This window comes from Octopus sinensis, linkage group LG3 (assembly GCF_006345805.1).
Source record: "Octopus sinensis linkage group LG3, ASM634580v1, whole genome shotgun sequence".
Lineage (NCBI taxonomy): Eukaryota > Metazoa > Mollusca > Cephalopoda > Octopoda > Octopodidae > Octopus > Octopus sinensis.
Window position 1 is genome coordinate 47,308,372 of NC_042999.1, and position 21,578 is coordinate 47,329,949.

The 21,578-nt window shown below is 35.2% G+C and overlaps 1 protein-coding gene and 1 long non-coding RNA gene across 6 annotated transcripts in view; one reads left to right on the plus strand and one right to left on the minus strand.

The window, feature by feature from the left end:
- Positions 1-21,578, minus strand: part of LOC115209272 (neuronal acetylcholine receptor subunit alpha-10) — a 1,238,615-nt gene that overhangs the window by 280,673 nt on the left and 936,364 nt on the right. The window lies entirely within an intron of this gene.
- Positions 127-20,317, plus strand: LOC118762441. The gene is made up of 3 exons (XR_004998193.1): positions 127-262; positions 9,507-9,510; positions 20,305-20,317. It is a non-coding gene; the product is annotated as an uncharacterized LOC118762441 (long non-coding RNA).

Consider the following 21,578-nt stretch of genomic DNA (forward strand, 5'->3'; position numbering starts at 1 on the left):
CGCTGAGCTCGCCTTGGGACACCTGCGTTACCGTTTGACAGACGTACCGCCCCAGTCAAACTCCCCGACCGACACTGTTCTCGACTAAGGGTCGCGCATCGGCTGCACCGGCGCCCGCAAAGGCGCTCGACATGCACCGCGCGCTTCGCACCAGATAATGAACCACCGCTCGGCAACGGCCCGATCCCTTCTCCATCGAGTGAGCGAGGAAACTACGGAAGTGGCGGTTTTTCATCGTCGCAAACGCGCGCGACACCCCGACGTCGAACGCGCTTAGCCGACGGCGCCCACGGGGCCGGATGGCGCCAAAATTTACAAGTGTGGTAAAACGGGGTGGGCAATGGTGTGAGGAGGCTTTCAAATCGCTCTGGGTTACCGTTTGGTTGACATGGTGAGGAATATGGGAAAAGTTGAGTTTTATGGGATAGACAAGTTGCGCTTTTTGAATGATGGTCGCTTTTCGTGTTGCTGCAGGGGCTAGAGGCGGTTATCTTTAATTGTCGGTGTAAAACTTTGGGGGATTTTAGAAAGGGTGGGGGTTAGAGAAAACGGCAATAAAAAGAACCAGGCAAAGATGAACAAAAGAAGAACGGGGAAAGGAGACAACACCACCACCAAAACCCGAGCGAAGCACGGGTCAAAATAACTAGTCTATAAGAAAAAAACCAAACAGCGGATGCGTGACAGTCTCCTCTTTTGCCAACCAGTAGTGTATATATGATATATGCAAAGGTGTACTTTGCGTGTTTCATATGGATAGCAGAAACATTCTGGCTACCATATTCTGCCCAGTTTGGGCTGACTGCCAAACATAATCTCTGTAGTAAGTTATGACTCTGTAATATTGATTGTGCAAATGAAGTAAACTCGGCCTGCTATAATTACGAATAGAAATCACGGCTATCCGTACAGACCAAATATGAATGAAGTTGATCATATAAACAACAATACAACATTGGCAGAATGATCATCATTTGCGACAGCCTCTTTAAAAGAAAAGTTACTCTTCATCATTAGCCTGTTTTAAATTTGTCTGATACAGCAGAATCGCTGAGATTTTTTGTCATGCATACCAAAAAAAATAGACTGGTGAAAGGGTAAATCGTATTTCATAACATGCATACCAACGCATCCGACCATCCTTCAGATGTTATTGGCAGAAAATACTATCATATCTCGTCTTTGATTTTCTCAGGTTTATCCAGATCACCCTCATAGAATATAATAGGAGTGATATAGCCATCATAAGACATACGAATATCTGATATGCAAATCACTTTATCGTCCATATATGTACATGTATGTGTTTGCATGTGCATTTGTTTGACAACACATTTGTATTTGCAACAGTAGCATTAAGATTCAATTCTACTGAAAATTACTAATTTTCAGGTTATACACCACACATATAATTCGTGTACTGTGTATATCCAAAGAAATGCTCAACTGAAACTTTAAAATAAATGCATAAAAATGTGCTTATTCATACAGATATACATTGCAAACTGATTAATTAGTTCATACGTTTTTGCTTACTTAACTGAATTTAAAATATATATTTGTAAAAATGTGTATAATAAATATATATATTGCAATAGTATTATCGAGGTTTCATGTGTCAGTCAATCATCCTCTAATTGACTGCAATGATTGATGATGTCTTTAGAAGTAGATATTCATTATGGGTTGGTTAGGAAAACTGAAAGAAAAAATTAAAAATGACAGTTAGCCAAACGCAGGTAGGAAATTACTTGCCATAAGCACGAAACCTGCAAAGAATGGCTATATGGTCAAGATAAAACGACATGTGCTATTTGGACACACAATTAAATACTTCCACCATACATAGTGACTACATATGAATTCATGTTTGCATGTGACTGTATACGTGATCTTATATATATATATATATATATATATATATATATATGTAAATGTAATATGTAACAATTATTCGGTAGCCATGATAAAACTCCGAGTTACATATGTCGAAGAGATGGCGGCGTAGATTTCCACCCCGACATCTGAAACTCAGAGTTTTATCATGGATACCGAATAATTGTCACATTATATTTACAGATAAATTCCTCTATTTACATAATATCGAGGTCTCTTTCATTCTTTTGTTGTCGTACAATTTCTATCAATATATATATATATATATATTTATATATATATATATATTATATATATATATATATATATATATATATATATATATATATATATATATATATAGGGAGAGTTTACGAAAAAAACAAACGAAGACAGGTGGTGTACAAAACAAACAGATGTATTAGTATAACGATCAGGAACAGAAAAAGTCTTTTAGGTTTCGAGCCTACGCTCTTCTACAGAAAGGGACACAGAAAAGACAAGGAAAGAAAAAAAATGTGTGTAGTGGCTAACGATCTATCATGACGAATAGTCCGTATATATGCATGTACGTATATATGTATTTGTCGCGTGGGTGCGAGTGTCCCTGTAAAAATGCATAAGTAAATAGATTTTGGGATGCAGTATGTATGAAACTTGCCCGACAATCATAAGGTCTCGGACTGGATTCCAGGGTTAAAGCGTTCATCATTAAGGCCACAGACTGAAACTAGCTTTGTGAATAAAATTGAATACACGGAAAATTGTCGAAAAATTAATGTTTTTTTGCTAGCATCGAGTCTCTAAAGTTATGTCTGTTATTTAAATAGTCACTCACTTATACACTGCTTCAGTCACCACAAACTTAAATGAAACGATCGACGGAATTTAGTTTCATATGAAGAAGGTCATTATGCCAATAATCAACACATGCACCGGTTATAGTTCACTTTGGAGGCGAGTGGCTTAGTGGTGATTGGTGTTGGACCCATGATCGTAAGATTGGGGTTCTGATTTCTGGGCCGTGCTACTGTGTGTGTTCTTGAGCAAAACACTTAATTTCACGTTGCTCCACTCCCTTCAGCTGGCAAAAATGACTAATGCTGCAACGGACCGGAGTCCTGTCCAGCTGTAGAATGTATATGCAATGGAAACGAGGAAACCTACCCAATGAGTCTATATGACTCGAGAAAGAACTATACTACTACTACTACTACTACTACTACTACTACTACTACTATAATACCACCACCGTTACTACTATTACTACCACTAATATTTCACTGCTTATTCTTTATTGTCCACAAGGGGCTAAACATAGAGGGGACAAACAAGGACAGACAAACGGATTAAGTCGATTACATCGACCCCAGTGCGCAACAGGTACTTAATTTATCCATCCCGAAAGGATGAAAGGCAAAGTCGACCTCGGTAGAATTTGAACTCAGAACGTAACGGAAAAATCGAAATACCCCTAAGCATTTCGCCCAGCGTGCTAACGATTCTGCCAGTTCGCCACCTTATATTTCACTTCTTTAATGAAGTTGAACTAGAGTACAAAGAACATGTCATTCAGGAATTCGCTGATAGTAATGAAAGGAATTCGACAAGCTTCACTGATTGGCTGAAAGATTAATGAAACATTCGATTAGTTAGCCTGGAATTTTTTAATCAATTGACAAATGATGATAACATAAGTGAAACAGAACCAGTGTGTGTGCTTCTTATTGCCATAATGACTCTTCTGAGATACAACAGAAATTGTATTAACTCAAGATCTGACATCAAGTATCTTTGAAATGGAACAAACCTACTTATTACCAGAACGAATATAGACCAGTTGTAACACGAATATACACACCATGCATATGTGTATGTTTGTGTTATATATATATATATATATATATATATATTCTACTATAGCCTCGGGCCAACCAAAGCCTTGTGAGTGGATTTTGTAGACGGAAACTGAAAGAAGCCCGTCATATATATGTGTATATGTGTGTGTATACGTTTGTGTGTTCGTGTTTGTCCGCCAACATCGCTTACAACCGATGATGGTGTATTTATGTCCCGTAACTTAGTGGTTAGGCAAAAATGACCGATAAAATAAGTACTAGGCTTACAAAGAATAAGTCCTGGGGTCGATTTGCTCGACTAAAGGCGGTGCTCCGGCATGGCCACTGTCAAATGACTGAAACAAGGAAAAGAGTAAAAGAATATATATATATATATATATATATATATATATACATATATATATATATATATATACATATATATATATATATATATTAGCCATCATTGACTGCTAAATCCACAAGTCATTGTTATTCTCTTTCTGCTTATTTCATCGTGTTCCTTTCTGTTGAAGAGCATAGGATGGACACGTAAAAAACTTTGGCGTAATTGTTCACTAGGATAAGAATTACAACGTAAATAAATCAATTATATATTAAAATAGTTAGTACATTGAATCGGTCGGCGTTTCATGTTTAGTGCTTCTATCCCTGTTTAGAATGAAATTATTCCTAGCAGGTATCATATAATTATTAAAAATTATATTAAATAATGATACCTATACATTAATACTTCAGCTTATAAACAAAGAAGATTTTTCATATATTCACGCATGTTTATGGTATTCAAAAACCATCATGGGATATAATATTATTTTTATAAATAATTAATTATATATTATAATTACTTGAATTGTAAATATGTTGATACGTCACGTTTTATTACAATAGCGTCTGTAAATATAAGCATGAAAGAATGCTTAGTAGATATTATACTGATATAAAGATATCAAATGGTAAAAATGTATATTAAGTCTCTTACACAGGTGACAGTACTATTGTGATTGCTATAAATTCAATTACGTATATTTCTTATGAATATGCGTTGATACTTAATTATATAATTTATTAAGAAAAAGTTACAAGTAAAAGTATTGATTTATAGTGATTGTCGCTACAGTTATGCTTTTGATATATAAAGCGGCGATCTGGCGGAAGCGTTAGTACGTTGGGCTAATTGCTTAGTGGCATTTTGTCTGTCTTTACGTTCTGAGTTCAAATTCCACCGAGGTCGACTTTGCCTTTCATCCTTTCGGAGTCGTTAAATTTGCCTTTCGGAGTCGTTAAATTAAGTACTAGCTGCGTACTGGTGTCGATCAAATCGATTGTCCTCCCCGCCCCGAATTTCAGACCTTGTGCCTAGAGTAGAAGAGAATAACATCAACAACAACAACAACAACACAACCACAATAATAATAATAATAATAATAATAAATCCCAGTAACGGTTGAGAAGCTCAGGACTCAAAGCAGAGACAGGGGTTTTTAAATGCAGCACAACACCAAAGCCTCCCCATCAGAAATTACCAAGAACATTTAATGAAAAGAAATATAACAAGTAATGCAGAATATGTGGAGATGGACAAGAAACAATAAATCATATTATTTCTGGCTGCCCAGTCCTGGCTAAGAAGGACTATATTCACAGACACGACAGAGTTGGGACCTACATACATTGGAAGCCATGCCAATATTATGGAATATCAACAGAAAAAAGATGGTATAGGTACACACAAGAAAAGGTTAAAGAAAACGAGAAAGCAACCATACTCTGGGATATGCCGATACACACAGATAGAGAAATTAAGGCCAACAGGCCAGATATAGTTGTCAGAGATCATGGAGAAAAATGCTTTCTAATTGATGTATCAATACCAGCAGATTACAAGGTGTCTCTAAAAGAAATTGAGAAACTTTCAAAATACAAAGACCTGGAAATAGAGGTAACTAGAATGTGGAGTCTAAAAACAGAAACAATTCCTATCACAGTAGGTGCATTAGGCATGATAAAAATATTCAAATACATAACAATACACCAGGACTTACAAACACATATAACATAGAGAACATTGCACTACTAGGCACTGCACACATCCTACGCAGAACACTTTCAATACAGTAACCATCAGAACATCACAACAAATCACAGCACATACTCAAGGCATACAGAGCTGCGCTCGGTAGTGAAGTGAAAGCACGCTATAAAAATGAAACTACTGAATAATAATAATAATAATGATAATAATAATAATAATAATAATAATAATAATAATAATAATAATAAGTACCAAGCAGTGGCTCTCGTGGCTTTTGATCTTAACTGATGGAATTGTTATCATGTACATTGTTTTGTCTTGGTATAAAAGATGGGCTACAGCAAATGTTGTGCTCAATACCTATTTCTTTATTACCCACAAGGGGCTAAACACAGAGAGGACAAACAAGGACAGACATAGGTATTAAGTCGATTACATCGACCCCAGAGCGTAACTGGTACTTAATTTATCGACCCCGAAAGGATGAAAGGCAAAGTCGACCTCGGCGGAATTTGAACTCACAACGTAACGCAGACGAAATACCGCTAAGTATTTCGCCCGGCGTGCTAACTTTTCTGCCAAATACCACAGATTTGCTTGTCAGTTGTTTGACTTTAACCAGTTGAGCATGTCCCTTAGTGGCTGACGATATGTGCATCTCTGATCACGAGCAGAAGTATTGGGGGAGCATCATAGCCATATGTTGAGAGGGATTCTTTGGGGTTTGAATAATTCACCTCTGGAAACACGGGTGGTTCTTTCAACATCCTTAAACAACCCTTATTCAGGGACCTTTTGAGCGGGATGGGCTACTTAATCAGAAGAAAATTCTAACAGGGCCCCACCTGCAAGGTCATGTGCTGTTTATCCTTTTATGAGATCACCATGTCGCGCACATATGGTTGTGATGCACGTGTCTGGTGTACCCTTATCAGACGGGTAGTCATGATGGGTATACTGGGCTTCGTATATTTTACCCCAGTGTCACTTTGAAGGCATGAACTGCTCTCTCACTCAATAATGATAATAATAATATAATAATAATAATAATAATAATAATAATAATAATAATAATAATAATAATAATAATAATAATGAAATACCAATCGCATTAGGTAATGTTTAAGTTGGCCTTTGTTCACATAGTTGTATCGACCGTATCTATTGCACACAACTATGGCTGACGCGATATTGTAAAATGATTAATAATAATTAGATGCTTTTGATGCGTCATATTTTAGTTGGCTTCCATATTTAAAAAAAAAATGCATTCGCTAATACATGATGAGTTTTAACATCTCCCTCCCCTTCTTTCTCTCTGAACGTATCTCCATCTTTCTCTCTCTTTTTCTCTTTCTCTAGCTCTTAGCTCACCCTAATTGCAACACCACCACCAATAAGAACTACATGCATAATAAACGCGCGCGCACAACTATGTAATACATGTTTGTTTATAAGTTTATAAATATACTTATAACAGTTTTTTTAATACATACATTACTAATACGTGTACATCTGAGTCTGTCAAGAGTCGAACAACACGTTTGAATGTATCTCCTTTCTGGAAATTTCTGCCCTGATGAAATACCTAATTAACCAGTTTTAATTTGTAAATTTTAAATTAATTTAATTTCTCTAACTGAACTAATTGGTTAAGGAAACGGATGTAGGGATAAAAATTTCATTTTATATTAACTGGAATATCTTTGAAAAAAAAACTGATAATAATAGCAATAAACCTTGAATGGAATTGATGAATTCATACAAAAGTACACAAACAACTCAACTTTTGCACTGGTTAAAATGGATAACCATCTACTAATTTTTTATCGCTTGAAAATATGAATACATGAAGATGATGACACCAATGCCCAAGGATGCTACGGATACCACGAATACTAGGGACTACACTGTAATCATCCCAGTAACATGGACTGAGATCTTAAGAGATATGTGATTTGTGGAAACGCGCGAGGCAATGCATTAAATGCTAATAAATACCATCCCAAAATTCTGTTATTACTACTATATTTATCTTACATTACATCCTTATAGGTTGATGCAACGCCAAAAAAAATGATTTATCAGTGAGCATCATTGGTCGGCATAATTGAATAGGTGCTTTATTTGCATATTTATATCGTTTCCCGTAAACAAGTTTTATATATACTTCATTTTGCTATAATGAATCCATAAACACATATAAACATCTAAGGGTATATTTTTTACTTACCTCTGAGGCTATTAGCCTCAGATCATATACATTTAATATTTACTTACAATTTACTGAGTATTAACTGAAACAGCTGTAAGGGATGATCATTAATTTGCTATTACTAATAAACAAGTATTAACTTCCCATCTTCATTTTCTTTTCCTTCTTTATATATATATATATATATATATATATATATATATATATATATTATATATATATATATATATATATTGGCCTGCTCGCTTAGCCAGCGGCGTGGTGTCATTTAAAGGTTAAAACAATGCGAAACGCATTGTGACCAGCGATATGTAGCAACATCTGATAGCCTGGTCGGTCACGGTGATATATATATATATATATCCTGTTATAGAGTGATCAGTGGTTTCGCATCCATAAAACGCTTAACGCTGTAGATAACTCATCAGACTCCAATGGCTGCGAACATATAACCACAGAAGAGATGTTATATACCTGCGACTATTGGAGTCTAGTGTGTCCTCTGTAGAACTAAGCGCCTTATGGATTCAAAAATATTGGTTTTTCTATGACCGGACATTACTCTTTTTGAGGGTACTACTTTTTCAGATATATGATCTACTCTCTCTCTCTCTCTCTCTCTCTCTATATATATATATATATATATATATATATATATATAAAACATTATTGGTGAATTGAGGAAATGGAGCTGAACGCAGATTGAACAGAAATCGTTTTATTTCATTCTACACGTGTTTCGAAAGGCACAAATTACCAAAATCCGATTGAATATGGGACCATATTGTGTCTTTCTCTTCGGGAAGAAAAAGGAAATCCGTTAGAGAAACAAAAACAGAACAGAGGCGGAGCAAAAACCAATCGAACTATGCTCCTAAGAGCCCATGGGTTTCGCCATGGGCTCTTAGGAGCATAGTTCGATTTGGTTTTTGCTCCGCCTCTGTTCTGTTTTTGTTTCTCTAACGGATTTCCTTTTTCTTCCTGAAGAGAAAGACACAATATGGTCCCATTATTCAATCGGATTTTGGTAATTTGTGCCTTTCGAAACACGTGTAGAATGAAATAAAACGATTTCTGTTCAATCTGCGTTCAGCTCCATTTCCTCAATTCACCAATAATGTTTTAATTTCAATTATCCGCACCAACGCACGGTTGCAACGCCAGATGGTTGTACCTCCAACCGTGCTGTTTACTGCTGTGATTTTTACTACTAAGGTATCGGTTAACTTTTGATTAATCTACAACAAGATTATTCATCTTTCTATTTCACATAATATATATATATATATATATATATATATATATATATATGTATGTATGTGTGTGTGTGTGTGCGCGCGCATATTTGAATAGAAGCATGCACAGATATATTTAGAGTGAGAAAGAGAGAGAAAGAAAGAAATATATACATAAATAATTAGACCGAGCAATAGATATATGGTTGAAGAGTCGTACAGGTATATTGATAGAAGCTCTACCTCCAGATGAAGAATTTAAGCACATATTAATCGATTGCTACTAGGCAAGTGATATATAGACACTACAAGTCGAAATCTAAAATCTACAAAGGTTATTTGTAATGAATCACCCCCCCCCCACACACACATGCATACACACACATAAACGCACTTACCACGTAATATATGCAGCCATATGTGATCACATCATCCTCACATACATATCGATTCATTCACACACGTATATACAACAACAGATAAGAGCTGTGACTCACACACTCACACACACACATACTTGTATTTGCATAGATTGGCTTGGGACAGTTAAAGCTTGCACGCATCAAATACACGCTTAAACAAAACATCGAAGATTTACTGGCCGAAAATTTTGCTGAAGGTAAAAAAAGAGAGATATGTATATTCAAGTGAGCCTTTTTTGCACTTACTCGGTCAAAATGTGTAAGCACGTGCAAAGAATATGTGTGCAAAAATGTATATATATTGAAATTTAAATGGAATATATACTGAAATATAAACTTGCAAGGTTATAGAAATCTGATAAGTATTGTATATAGTCCCTAATAAATATAATATATATATATATTATATATATATATAATATATATATATATATATATATATATAATATATATATATATATATATATATATATATATATATATATATGTGTGTGTGTGTGTGTGTGTGTGTGTGTGTGTGTGTATGCATCAGCATGGCCGCACCTCTGAGCTGAAACTAGAGAGAGAAATATATATATATATATATGCACACAGACATACATAGAGATTCAGAGAGAGAGAGAGAGAGAGAGAGAGAGAGAGAAAGAGAAATAGAGCTAGAGAGGGAGAGAGTGAAATAGTTACAAACGGCTTACAAATTCAAAACAACACATTGTTTTATTTAGTAGTTTATAATGTTGCAGAATTAAGAAAAAGAAAAAAAAATGAAACGTAACGACGCTATGATCAAAATATATAACACCAAGTGCTACTGGTACTGGATGAAATGTAGGTATACCCGATGCTGGTTTCTCAAATCGGCAATCATAGATTTCAAACGCAGCCGTTGAAGGTTTGAATTTGAAAACGGGAATATGAATATGGGAAGAGACAAGATACACCGAAATACAACATGAGTTAACGGATTATGAACGATCACAAGATTCTAGACTTCGGTTTACACAGCTAAAATTTATTTAAAGCTATTCTAATTCTGATCACATAACTGCAAATATTTTATTACTATCCTTTATAATTTTACAGTTTATTAGTCATTTAAACTCCGTACTCACCTTTAGTTTGTTGTTTGCTTCTCTGATAGTAGTCTATAATTATGTTCCCACTCCTTAATCTACTACTTCAATTTCTCTTCTGCTCACTCTTTTCTTCTGTATCGTAATCTACATCTTTCTCATCCATTTCTGCCTTTCTATCACCTCCATCTCTTCGTTGTACGTTTTTCCTCCTTTTCCTGCCGCTAATTCTTTCTCTCTTTTCATTTTTCCGATAGTACTTTGGTTGTTTTGATTCCAATTTTATCTCTCTCCTTCTGCGTTTTGCTCTGCCCATCTTAACCCAGTTCCCTTCTTACGGACATCTTTTTCTTGAGTTCTTCAATTGGTTGACGAATGGGAAACAGGGATTCTTTGTAGCGACTTCTATAGTTTCAAATTTGAATAAAAAGTTATTGCATTCTACTGCTCTACAGTACTGTGTACATTTTGCATAATGCCATACCGATGAAGCATAAAATTGCCTAATACATACATACATACATACATACATACATACATACATACATACATACATACATACACATACATACATACACACACACTCATGTATACATACTTACATACATGCATACACATCCTGAGTCGCACACAGTCACACACATGTATATTATTTCATAGTTCTACAGAGAATTTCCGAAATCTGTTCCAGTATCTACCAGGAAAATTGAATTTTATTTGACAATTTATCAAAAGCATTATTTAGTTTCAACAGACACATTTATTGTATATTTGTCGAATTATGGTGTCTTAGATAAAACTGTCAAAATGATCATCATCATATACGAAAAAAGGCTATCGAATACAGTGTAAATGAGACACAGTCCACATGAATAATTTCCCTAATAGCAGATTTCTCTCAAGGAGGGATCTTAGTTTTCGTTTTGTGACTTTGGAGGACTGCACCTTTTGGCTAAATCATCAATCCATCCAGGGAAAAAAGTCTTCATCACGTAAAACAAAAACAATAATTACATTTACATGAAGTGTTATCTTTATGGCTTTCACTAAGCTAGTGATCTTCACATCGCAGACATTCTGAAGTTACAGTCGGTCAATTTTTATAGAAAGAAGATAGTATACGGGCCTTTTAACGAACATAAAAGCCATCTTTCAATATGTTAAGCAGATTTTTAAAACTAACGGCGGGAGCGACTTCAAGTAATTCGCGTTTACTGCTCTTTGCAGTGAAAAGACTTGATCACATGCCAGGAGAAACTAACATTTTTCAAATCACCTAGTAATCAAATAGGTTCTAGTCAATAATCCTTGCTTTCTGTAGTCGATGTATAGAGGGTATTTTTCTTTTGGGGACGAAACCTAAAGTCTGACGATCTTCAAATTATACCCACATTCCTCTCATATATGCAGGTATAACAATCACAGCTATCATGCCATACATAGGACGATATCGAATGTTCTATTTTTAAGACTTCAGCACTCTTATAGAAAATAAAGTGCCATCCTCTACATTGATGCTATGCAAAGAAAAGCAAAAGGATATGAAGTTAATATGTTGCTTTCAGAATCTACAGTAACAAATGAAGACAGAAAGACAAGGTGCAGCAGAGTGAAAGGCATATTCGTTGCGATTACTTGTAGAATGCACACACGCACGCTCTCATACACACACATACATACATACATACATACATAAATACAAAGATGCTCTCTCTCTCTCACACACTTTTCTCTCTTCTTTGTCTTTCTTTCAATCGCTGTATCTATCAATGTACATATACGTATATATGTAATTATGTTATATTATAGAATATATGCTATGAGATACGATCTAAAATATGTTTATGGATGAAATTTTGTATGGCACGCTTACTCCATTTAAAGTATCATCATTAACACATGTGAAGAGTAATTTTAAAATCAAAAGGTTTGTCTTAACTGGGTTTATTTGTAAGCACTTTTATTTATTAAAATAGGCGCAATAATTGCTCCTACATAAATCAACGACTACCAAAGAATAGATATACAAAACTTCTACAACCCTATTTAGGATTTCAGAAATTAGATATTTGGCTATTAAGCAGGACTCTACTATTCAATAGATTTCGCTTACGGAAGCTTTCATATCGACTGAAAATGTAGTTACGTCAATTATCCAATCAGCAATATTTCGCTTGAAATTACGGGTATAACATTTTTTTTTCCTATGATGGTTTACAATCTGATCCCAGTAATTGCAGAAGCATAAATTTGATTCAGCAGAATAACATTTACTTCCCCTAATTTCTTCCTTGATAATAAAACCATGTGTTGCAATAGTCTATTACAATTACGGAAAGCAACACATTATCATCACATATTTCGCATAGATTCTAAATGCTATAAATGCTGACAAATTTCTTAGATCTTTTCGACGATCCTTCCGATATATTTCAGCAGCAGTTCTCTATGTTAATGAGTTTTAAGGATGTTCTTTACTTTTTCTTGTTCTGTACATCTAGCTTATGGGTTTCTTTTCTATTGACTTTATAAAGGCTTTTGCACAGAGTCTATGATCTCCAAATGCGATCAGATATTTTATTGAGCTTTCCTCATGATAACTTTGAAGATCTCTTTCGATTTTCAGAATACAGCACGTATACATACTTAATTATGCATACACATACATACTCCCACATACACACAAAAAACACACTTATGCGCACGCGCATATATGTATATATGTATACATATATGTGTATATATATATATATATATACGCAAACATATATGTACATACATACACACACACCTATATGTATATATACATATATATACATATATATATATATATATATATATATATATATATTTATATATATATATATATATATATATCAGAGCATATATGTATGTGTTTGGATATATAGATTCATATCGATGGACGTTTTTCATTCTCTACCCCATTAACTTTCCTCACAACATTTTAGATATATGAATATTTATGGAAACTAAATATATCCACCCTATCTTTATCAGTAAAGTCAATTAATATTTTTGGGTCAATTTTCCTGGCTCTTTAAACGGTTCCCCTTTATCCTGATTAGATTATTTCTATCATTAGTCCGATATTGAATGTTAGCGCATTGCTGAATACGACGCACATATCCTAGTGGAATGAATATGATGCAAATATATAGCTGAGAATTACATTAGGATCTGAGAAATTATATTCGGTTATAATTGTCGTCATTGTTAGAAAAGAGCAATTGCAAGTTAATATTCTTATGTAAGGGATATTTGTAGGTTAGTTTTGTCCTTTTCATAGTTTTATAGATAATGAGCAAGTGAAGATAAATTAAATAGTTCAAAGCCGGTAGTGAAAGATATACACAATACAAATGGAATAAAATGCCCTATTGTTTTTGACTTGAAATAATGCCAATTTTGCTGGTTCCTTTCATTCCTCAAAGTTCACTAACATATAGAATTTACAGTCGATTATTTTTCTTTCATTTACATTTCATCAAACGATTGACCAAACGAAGTAGTGATTATTTTAAATGATATTAGAACATTAACACCGTGGTGTGTCGTTTCACTACATTTGTGAGGTATTTGTCCCTTTGAGTCATTCTACAATGGTTTTACACAATCCAAATAGACACGTCCTTTATTCTTCCCAATATAAAAGATACGGTAATGGTCTTCTAATTGTAAAGAGTCTTGTAAATAAAACATAAATGAGACTTTCACAGGGCGAGTTTCACATCCGTAGGTTGTCTAAAAACAATAGGCAATATAGATGACTGTGTACATCGAATACTCTAACAAACACACACATAACCACATACATACATATAAGCATATACACTGACACCTATCTATCTATCTATCTATCTATCTATCTATCTATCTATCTATCTATCTATCTCTATCTATCTATCATCTATCTATCTATCCGTCTGCCTGTTGGCCAGTCTCTCTCTCTCGCTACCCCTTATATATATATATATATATATATATATATATATATATACATATATATATATAATATATATATATATATATATATATATATATATATATATATATATATATATATATATATATATACATCCATATGTAGGATGAAGAGAGAAAGTTATATATATATATATATATATATAATTAGTGAATGGAAGAAATGGGGTTGAACGAAGATTGTACAGAATTCCTTTTATTACATTCCACACATGTTTCAAAGGCCACAATTTTCCAAATTCTGATTAAATAAGGATACCATATTGCAGCTTTCTCTTCAGGAAAAACCAGGAATTACGTTGTCAGAACAAAACAAAACAAAGGCGCAGCAAAGCAATTCGAACGAGGGCGCTCCTTAAGAGCCCATGGGTAAAATGTTTATCAATGTACGTTGGTGGGGGCCGACAAAAGGACCGTTGGAATAAATCCAGGTCAGGCCGCGGTCAAATCTAGTAGGTGAGGAATTAATGAGAACAAGGGGTGTGGAGATTTTCTGTGTGACCAAAGTTAATGTTCTGAATATTTTAAGAATTCAGGGTGTATTTTTTAGGGGCGAGACAATACCTACCTAAAAGCCTGTGTGTGTATACTAGCCTATGTGTGCGCCGCCGCATGTTGGCGAGGGCGCTAGATAATGAGCACTGCTGAAAAAAGCCTGTCAGGCGGCTGAAATAATTCTGTGTTCGTGTGTCCGTCTGTGGCCTGCTTGTCTAAAATTATCCTCGTCAAAGAATCAGGAGGGTATATAATTCCAGCGCTTGCTTCTAAAAAACCGACCAATCGCCTAAGGGGAGTAATTTCCCCTTGCAAGAGTTATTCAGAGATTTAAAAAAAATTTTTTCCAAAAATTATTTTCATTTTAATAGGGTATCAAGGTGTTAATTGTCTTAGGTATCATTTATATGTAAGAAACGTATGACGCCGCCAATGGGGACATCGAAAAGCAGTCTGTAAAAGCCCGTTTACCAAACGGCCTCTGGCGAACAATATGTGGAAAAGCTCAGAGTTACAAATATTACATATCCTTCTGCCTCTATCAAACGGGAGGGCCACCGAAGAGAAAGCTGCAATATGGTACCCTTATTTAATCAGAATTTGGAAAATTGTGGCCTTTGAAACATGTGTAGAATGTAATAAAAGGAATTCTGTACAATCTTCGTTCAACTCCATTTCTTCCATTCACTAATTATATTAAACTTCAATTATCCGCACCAACGCACGGTTGCAACACCATATGGTCATATCTCCAACCGTGTTTTTCTGCTGTGATTTTTGCTACCCAGGTATCGGTTAAACTTTTGAATAATCCGTAACAAGATAATTCATCTTTCCATTTCAACAAATATATATATATATATATATATATATATATATATATATATATATATATATATAATATATATATATATATATATATATATATAATATATATATATATGTATATACAATATACACAATATTGTATTGTATGTATATATTTTATTAATTTACCTGTACTGCTGATAATATATGTATATATATATATATATATATATATATATATATATATACAGATACACACTATGTCTTCTATACCACACACCACCAACGTCAGTCCCTACCCTACAGGATAAACGCTCCTCCTCGCTGCTGTTAAGCCATAAATCTTTTCCAACGACCCTTTATAAGTGCAATCAAGCCACGACTCCTGTACGAACATTTCTACTGAATCCTAAGAGCATTAGTCCTTGCTGCAGGCAAATACGATGGAAAATTTAATTCATTGAAGATTGGGTTACCTACAACCCACAGCGCAGTCTCTTCTTCCTCTTTACTGAGACTGAGCTTGATAATTCTCAACTGGAAAGGCACAAAATCACTCGTCGTGAACTACCGACCGATCTTAGTTACCTCTCATATCATCAGATTATATGAGAGAGTGGTGAGATCTCGCGTAACTCACTTCTTGGATTCTGGCAACCTGATTATTCCCAACCAACATGGCTTTCGCAATGCAAGGGAGTGCTTAACATAGCTGTTGCATAATTTCAATGACATCTTAAAGACCATGGGAGAGGGCTCAAATGCAAATGTCATATACCTTGACTTCAGCAAAGCCTTTGACAGAGTTGATCACTAAATCCTGTTAAAGAGACTGCCCAACATTGGAGTTTGAGGAAAACTGTTAACTTTGATTAAATGTTTTCTGATGAACAGAACTCAACATGTTGTGATTAATGGTATCCGATCGACCTCAGACAGGGTTATAAGTGGAGTCCCACAAGGCACTGTATTGGGTTCGCTCATTTTCATAATTTACATCAACGACATCACTGAGTCATCAAACACAGTAGCATGCATATTTTTTGCGGATGACTATAACTTGCTGACAGGGTTGTTCACAGGGTAGAAAACCAGGACAATCTTCAATCTGATCTGTTTGTATCCAATGGGCGAAGAAACATAATATGCAGCTAAGCGAGAAAATATTCAACCTAATCCTCTTCGGTAAAGAGACTGCATTCCAACAATCACACATTCTTCTCTCGAATGAGACCCTCGTGGCATCGAGCACTGCTACAGACTTGGGTGTTGCTGTTGACAACAAAATAAGATGAAGTACTCACACAAACAGCAAAGATGACATGGCTCGCTGGGTGTGCTCCTAGATCCTCGGCACTTTCCGGTATAAAGACACCCCTACAATTATCCTACTTTTCTATACTTTTACTCGCCCTCACCTTGAATAATGTTGTGCACTCTGGTCCCTACCACACACACGCGCACACACGATACAGAATATTTAGAAAATTGAAGATCCCCAGAGATCAATCACAAAAAAACTAGATGACGTGACAAGCCTTAACAATTGGGATCTACTCAAAAAGCTCAGGTGTTACTCCCGTGAACGCCGCCGTGAGCGCTATATCACCTCTAAGATGTGGGAAATATTCCATAAACATTACACAAATGATAAAGGTATCATCTTTAAAATTCAAGTGAGGCTTGACCCCTGCGCCATCCGTCCACTACAAAAATAATGTTCATGTCATTTGTCAACAGTACGATAGAACTATTTCACATCAACTGGCTCTCGTCAGCCCACATTCAAACTGTCCATAGATATTCACCTCCAACAAATACCAGACAAATTACTCACACACGGATATGTCTCTGAAAACAAAAACTCTCTGGTCGAATGGGCTATGATGCCAAGAGCTTACTATGTATCTCTTTCAGGATTTGCTATTAAATTATACATAGCTTGAGCCAAATTCGGTCGAAACTTATCCAAGTAATCAAAGTAACTATGTATATGTATATATGTACGTACGTATGTATGTATGTATGTATGTATCTATCTGTCTGTCTGTCTGTCTGTCTGTCTGTCTGTCTGTCTGTATGTCTGTCTGTCTATCTGTCTGTCTATCTATCTATCTATCTATCTATCTATCTATCTATCTATCTATCTATCTATCTATCTATCTATCTGTTTTTATATATATATGCATATACATATAAGAGTGATCATGTGCGATAGGTTTCAAATGAAATGAACCGAAAAACGTTCTTCGAAATATTGATTAGAAAGCGATAAAATTCATTCAAAGTTGACTAGGTGGAATTCTACCAGAAGTTTCTAATTCTAGGTTTGTCCCCTGAGCGAGTATCCCGAGAGAGTTAGATGAAAGACATAGATAATGAGCCAATGAGAACACTTCTACGGGGTCAAATTACCTCCAAACGGCACTCAAGTCAGTCTGCTATATTCAAATTGCCTTCAAACTACACCGTACGTCTTACTGCCTCGTGAACATAGTGAATTCTGACTTCAAATCCAGTTGACCCTATCCCTCTCCAATTTTGACCATATATGACTTCTTCCACGGAAGCGTCGTTTCCAGGCAATTTTTCATTGTCGTTGATAATATCTACTCATTACTAATTCCACTTCCGTATTTCATGTATCTCCATTTATTTATTGAATGGCTTGTGGTTCATTAAGATGTAAGAGAATACAGTGTACAAATCGCGTCTTATTTCGATACGTATTTAGTTACATTGACGTACACAGAGAATATATATGCTGTTGTCTTATACACAGATTTGTCTCCCAAAATTTTTCGCTAGGTATTGGTGCTTTGATAGCTACAGTAGAAAATGTTTGTCTAACATGTATTGCTGTGAAGTCAAATCAAGAAAACTTTGCAGGTATGTGAACTTCACGTCCACACGGACGTACTTCTGTTTAAATAAAATAAGTGTAAAAGCATTAGAGAAAATAGAACATTTCAATATACTTTTAATTTCTCACAGCTATCTTCAATGCAATGTCACGTTTGCCTCCATTATATTTGCATTAAAGTTGCTATACCTTTTTACAGTTTACAGTTAAAATGCGTCCGTTGCTATTCACTCACGCAATTGAAACCTGTTATTTCTTGAGGATGTAAGCCCTGAATTTTACAATGCGCTACTTAACGAGTTCCTTTCATCATTATCATTATTATCATGAACCTATGATCATCATAATCATCATGGACATCTCCGCAGTAGTAGGCAGAGGTGGTATCATTGCCACCACCACAACCGCCACCGCCTCCGCCGCCGCCACCACAACCACTACCACCACCACCACCACCACCACCACCACTACCACCACCCACAACAACAACAACTAAAACACCAGTCCCAATCCGCAATCCCATCGTCATCGTCGTCATCGTTTTCCTCCTCCTCCTCCTTATCAACATCATTATCATCTATATCATCATATTCATCAAAGTTCTTTCTTAAAAATGTATACTCTTTCAGGTTTCGCTCCTGTTTTTGAAAATACAAGCGAGGCTTGACCCCTGCGCCACCCGTCCACTACAGAAATCATGTTCATGTCATATCTCAACAGTACGATAGAAACTTTTAGAATTTATTCTGGGGTAATAATAATAATAATGATAATAATAATAATAATAATAATAATAATAATAATAATAATAATAATAATAATAAAGATTTTGATTTTCATTTTTTAATAGCCTGGATAAACTATAAAAATGCTTTTGATAGCCCACCACATGGGTGGATTAAGAAATGTCTGGAAATGTATAAAATAGGGCCTACTCTGCGAAACTTCTTTCTGTAAGTATGAGATAATGGAGAACTACACTAACTTTGAACAGTGACGAAGAATCTCTAAATGCTGGAGATTTAAAAATTCCATGTGGCATTTCCCAGGGTGACTCACTATCACCATTCCTCTTTTCTCTAGCCTTAATACCTCTCTCGAAATTGCTCAATGATGCATAGTACGGTTATAAAATGTTTGATAAAAATATAAATCATCTCACTTATATGGATGATTTAAAGCTCTTTTCAAAAAATGACCAACAACTCAAGGGCTTAATGATTGTTAAACAATTCAGTAATGACATCAGGATGCAATTTGGCCTCGATAAATGTGCAAAAGCTACCTTTATTAAAGGAAAAATGACAGAAATATCTAACGTTAACCTTTACGAGTAGATTTTTATAAAAGAACAAGCGGTGAGCTACAAATACCCTGGGGTACTTGAAGGGGCTGGAATCAGGCATTCAATGATGAGGAAAAGGATCAGAAGAGAATTTTATCGCAGGGTGAGAGCAATGCTCAAGACATGGGCTGAACGCAAGAAACAGGGTCGAAGCGATCAATGCTTTAGCGATACCAGTCATGACTTACAGTTTCAATATCATTAACTGCTCTATTACTGAAATATGTAATCTTGACAGAAAAATACAAAAAATTTTGACAATGCATATAATGCACCACCCTAAGGCTGATATAGTGGGAGGCTGTGGACTTTTACAACTGGCATTAACAATGAAGATTGGCCTAGACACCTACCTGAAAAACTCTGAGGACTGGATTTTAAAACTTGTCGCAGAACATGAAAACAAGAAAGCATCATACTCAGTAACAAAACAGGCAAAGGAATATCTAAGTGAATTCCGAATATAACAAATTTCGGAATTAGACATACAAGAAATAAGTACAGAAATAGATAAGCGCATGAAAACCCGTGCTAAAACTGCTGCTTTAGATATTCTCCCTGATAGATGGCAAGAAAAAACCTCTCCATTGCAAATGCCCAAAGAAAGCGAATAATGCCGATGTTGACAACGCCCTTATCCATCAACGGCTAATGGCTTCTGGCTTAAAATCTGAAACAGAAGAGTTTATCATAGCAGCTCAAGATCAATGCCTACCTACAAGGAATTACTAGGACAAAATATTAAAAAATTGCAGCTTCCCAACATGTCATGCATGTCCACAACAAAATGAAACCATTAATAATGTCTGTACAAATCTTTGTAAAAGTATCATATCTTAAATAAAAGAAAGATACAACCCAGGGACTACACAATGAAAACTATTTTGTTTTATTTCTTTTTAAAATCAAGATTTGCTTTTTTCTATAAAACTACTTAGTACAGTAGTGCGCTCCTTAACCGTACTTTCCTATACGTGAGACTATCTAGCAATGACTATCTACATTTCCTATCTGCAACCAGTGGCAATGCGATGCTTGCATATATCTTCATATATATAACATGAACAGAAATAAAACTAAGGATTTCAAGGTCAGTGTTGATACTTTAAATCGAATCTAATTCTGACATTCTATAAAGTTGAAGAACGTTCTACATAGGAGAATTGGTAAAGCATCTAAGACTGCTTCTGTTTAAGTTCTAACGTACTGGACAGCTTCTAGAGGAATATCTGCATACTTACTAACATGCTCTAATCGTTTGCTACAGACACTCTAGTTTATCCTTTAACTATATATCTATCTATTATAACAGTCTTTAACATTCAGAGTTTCACTGCTGGATACCCACTCCG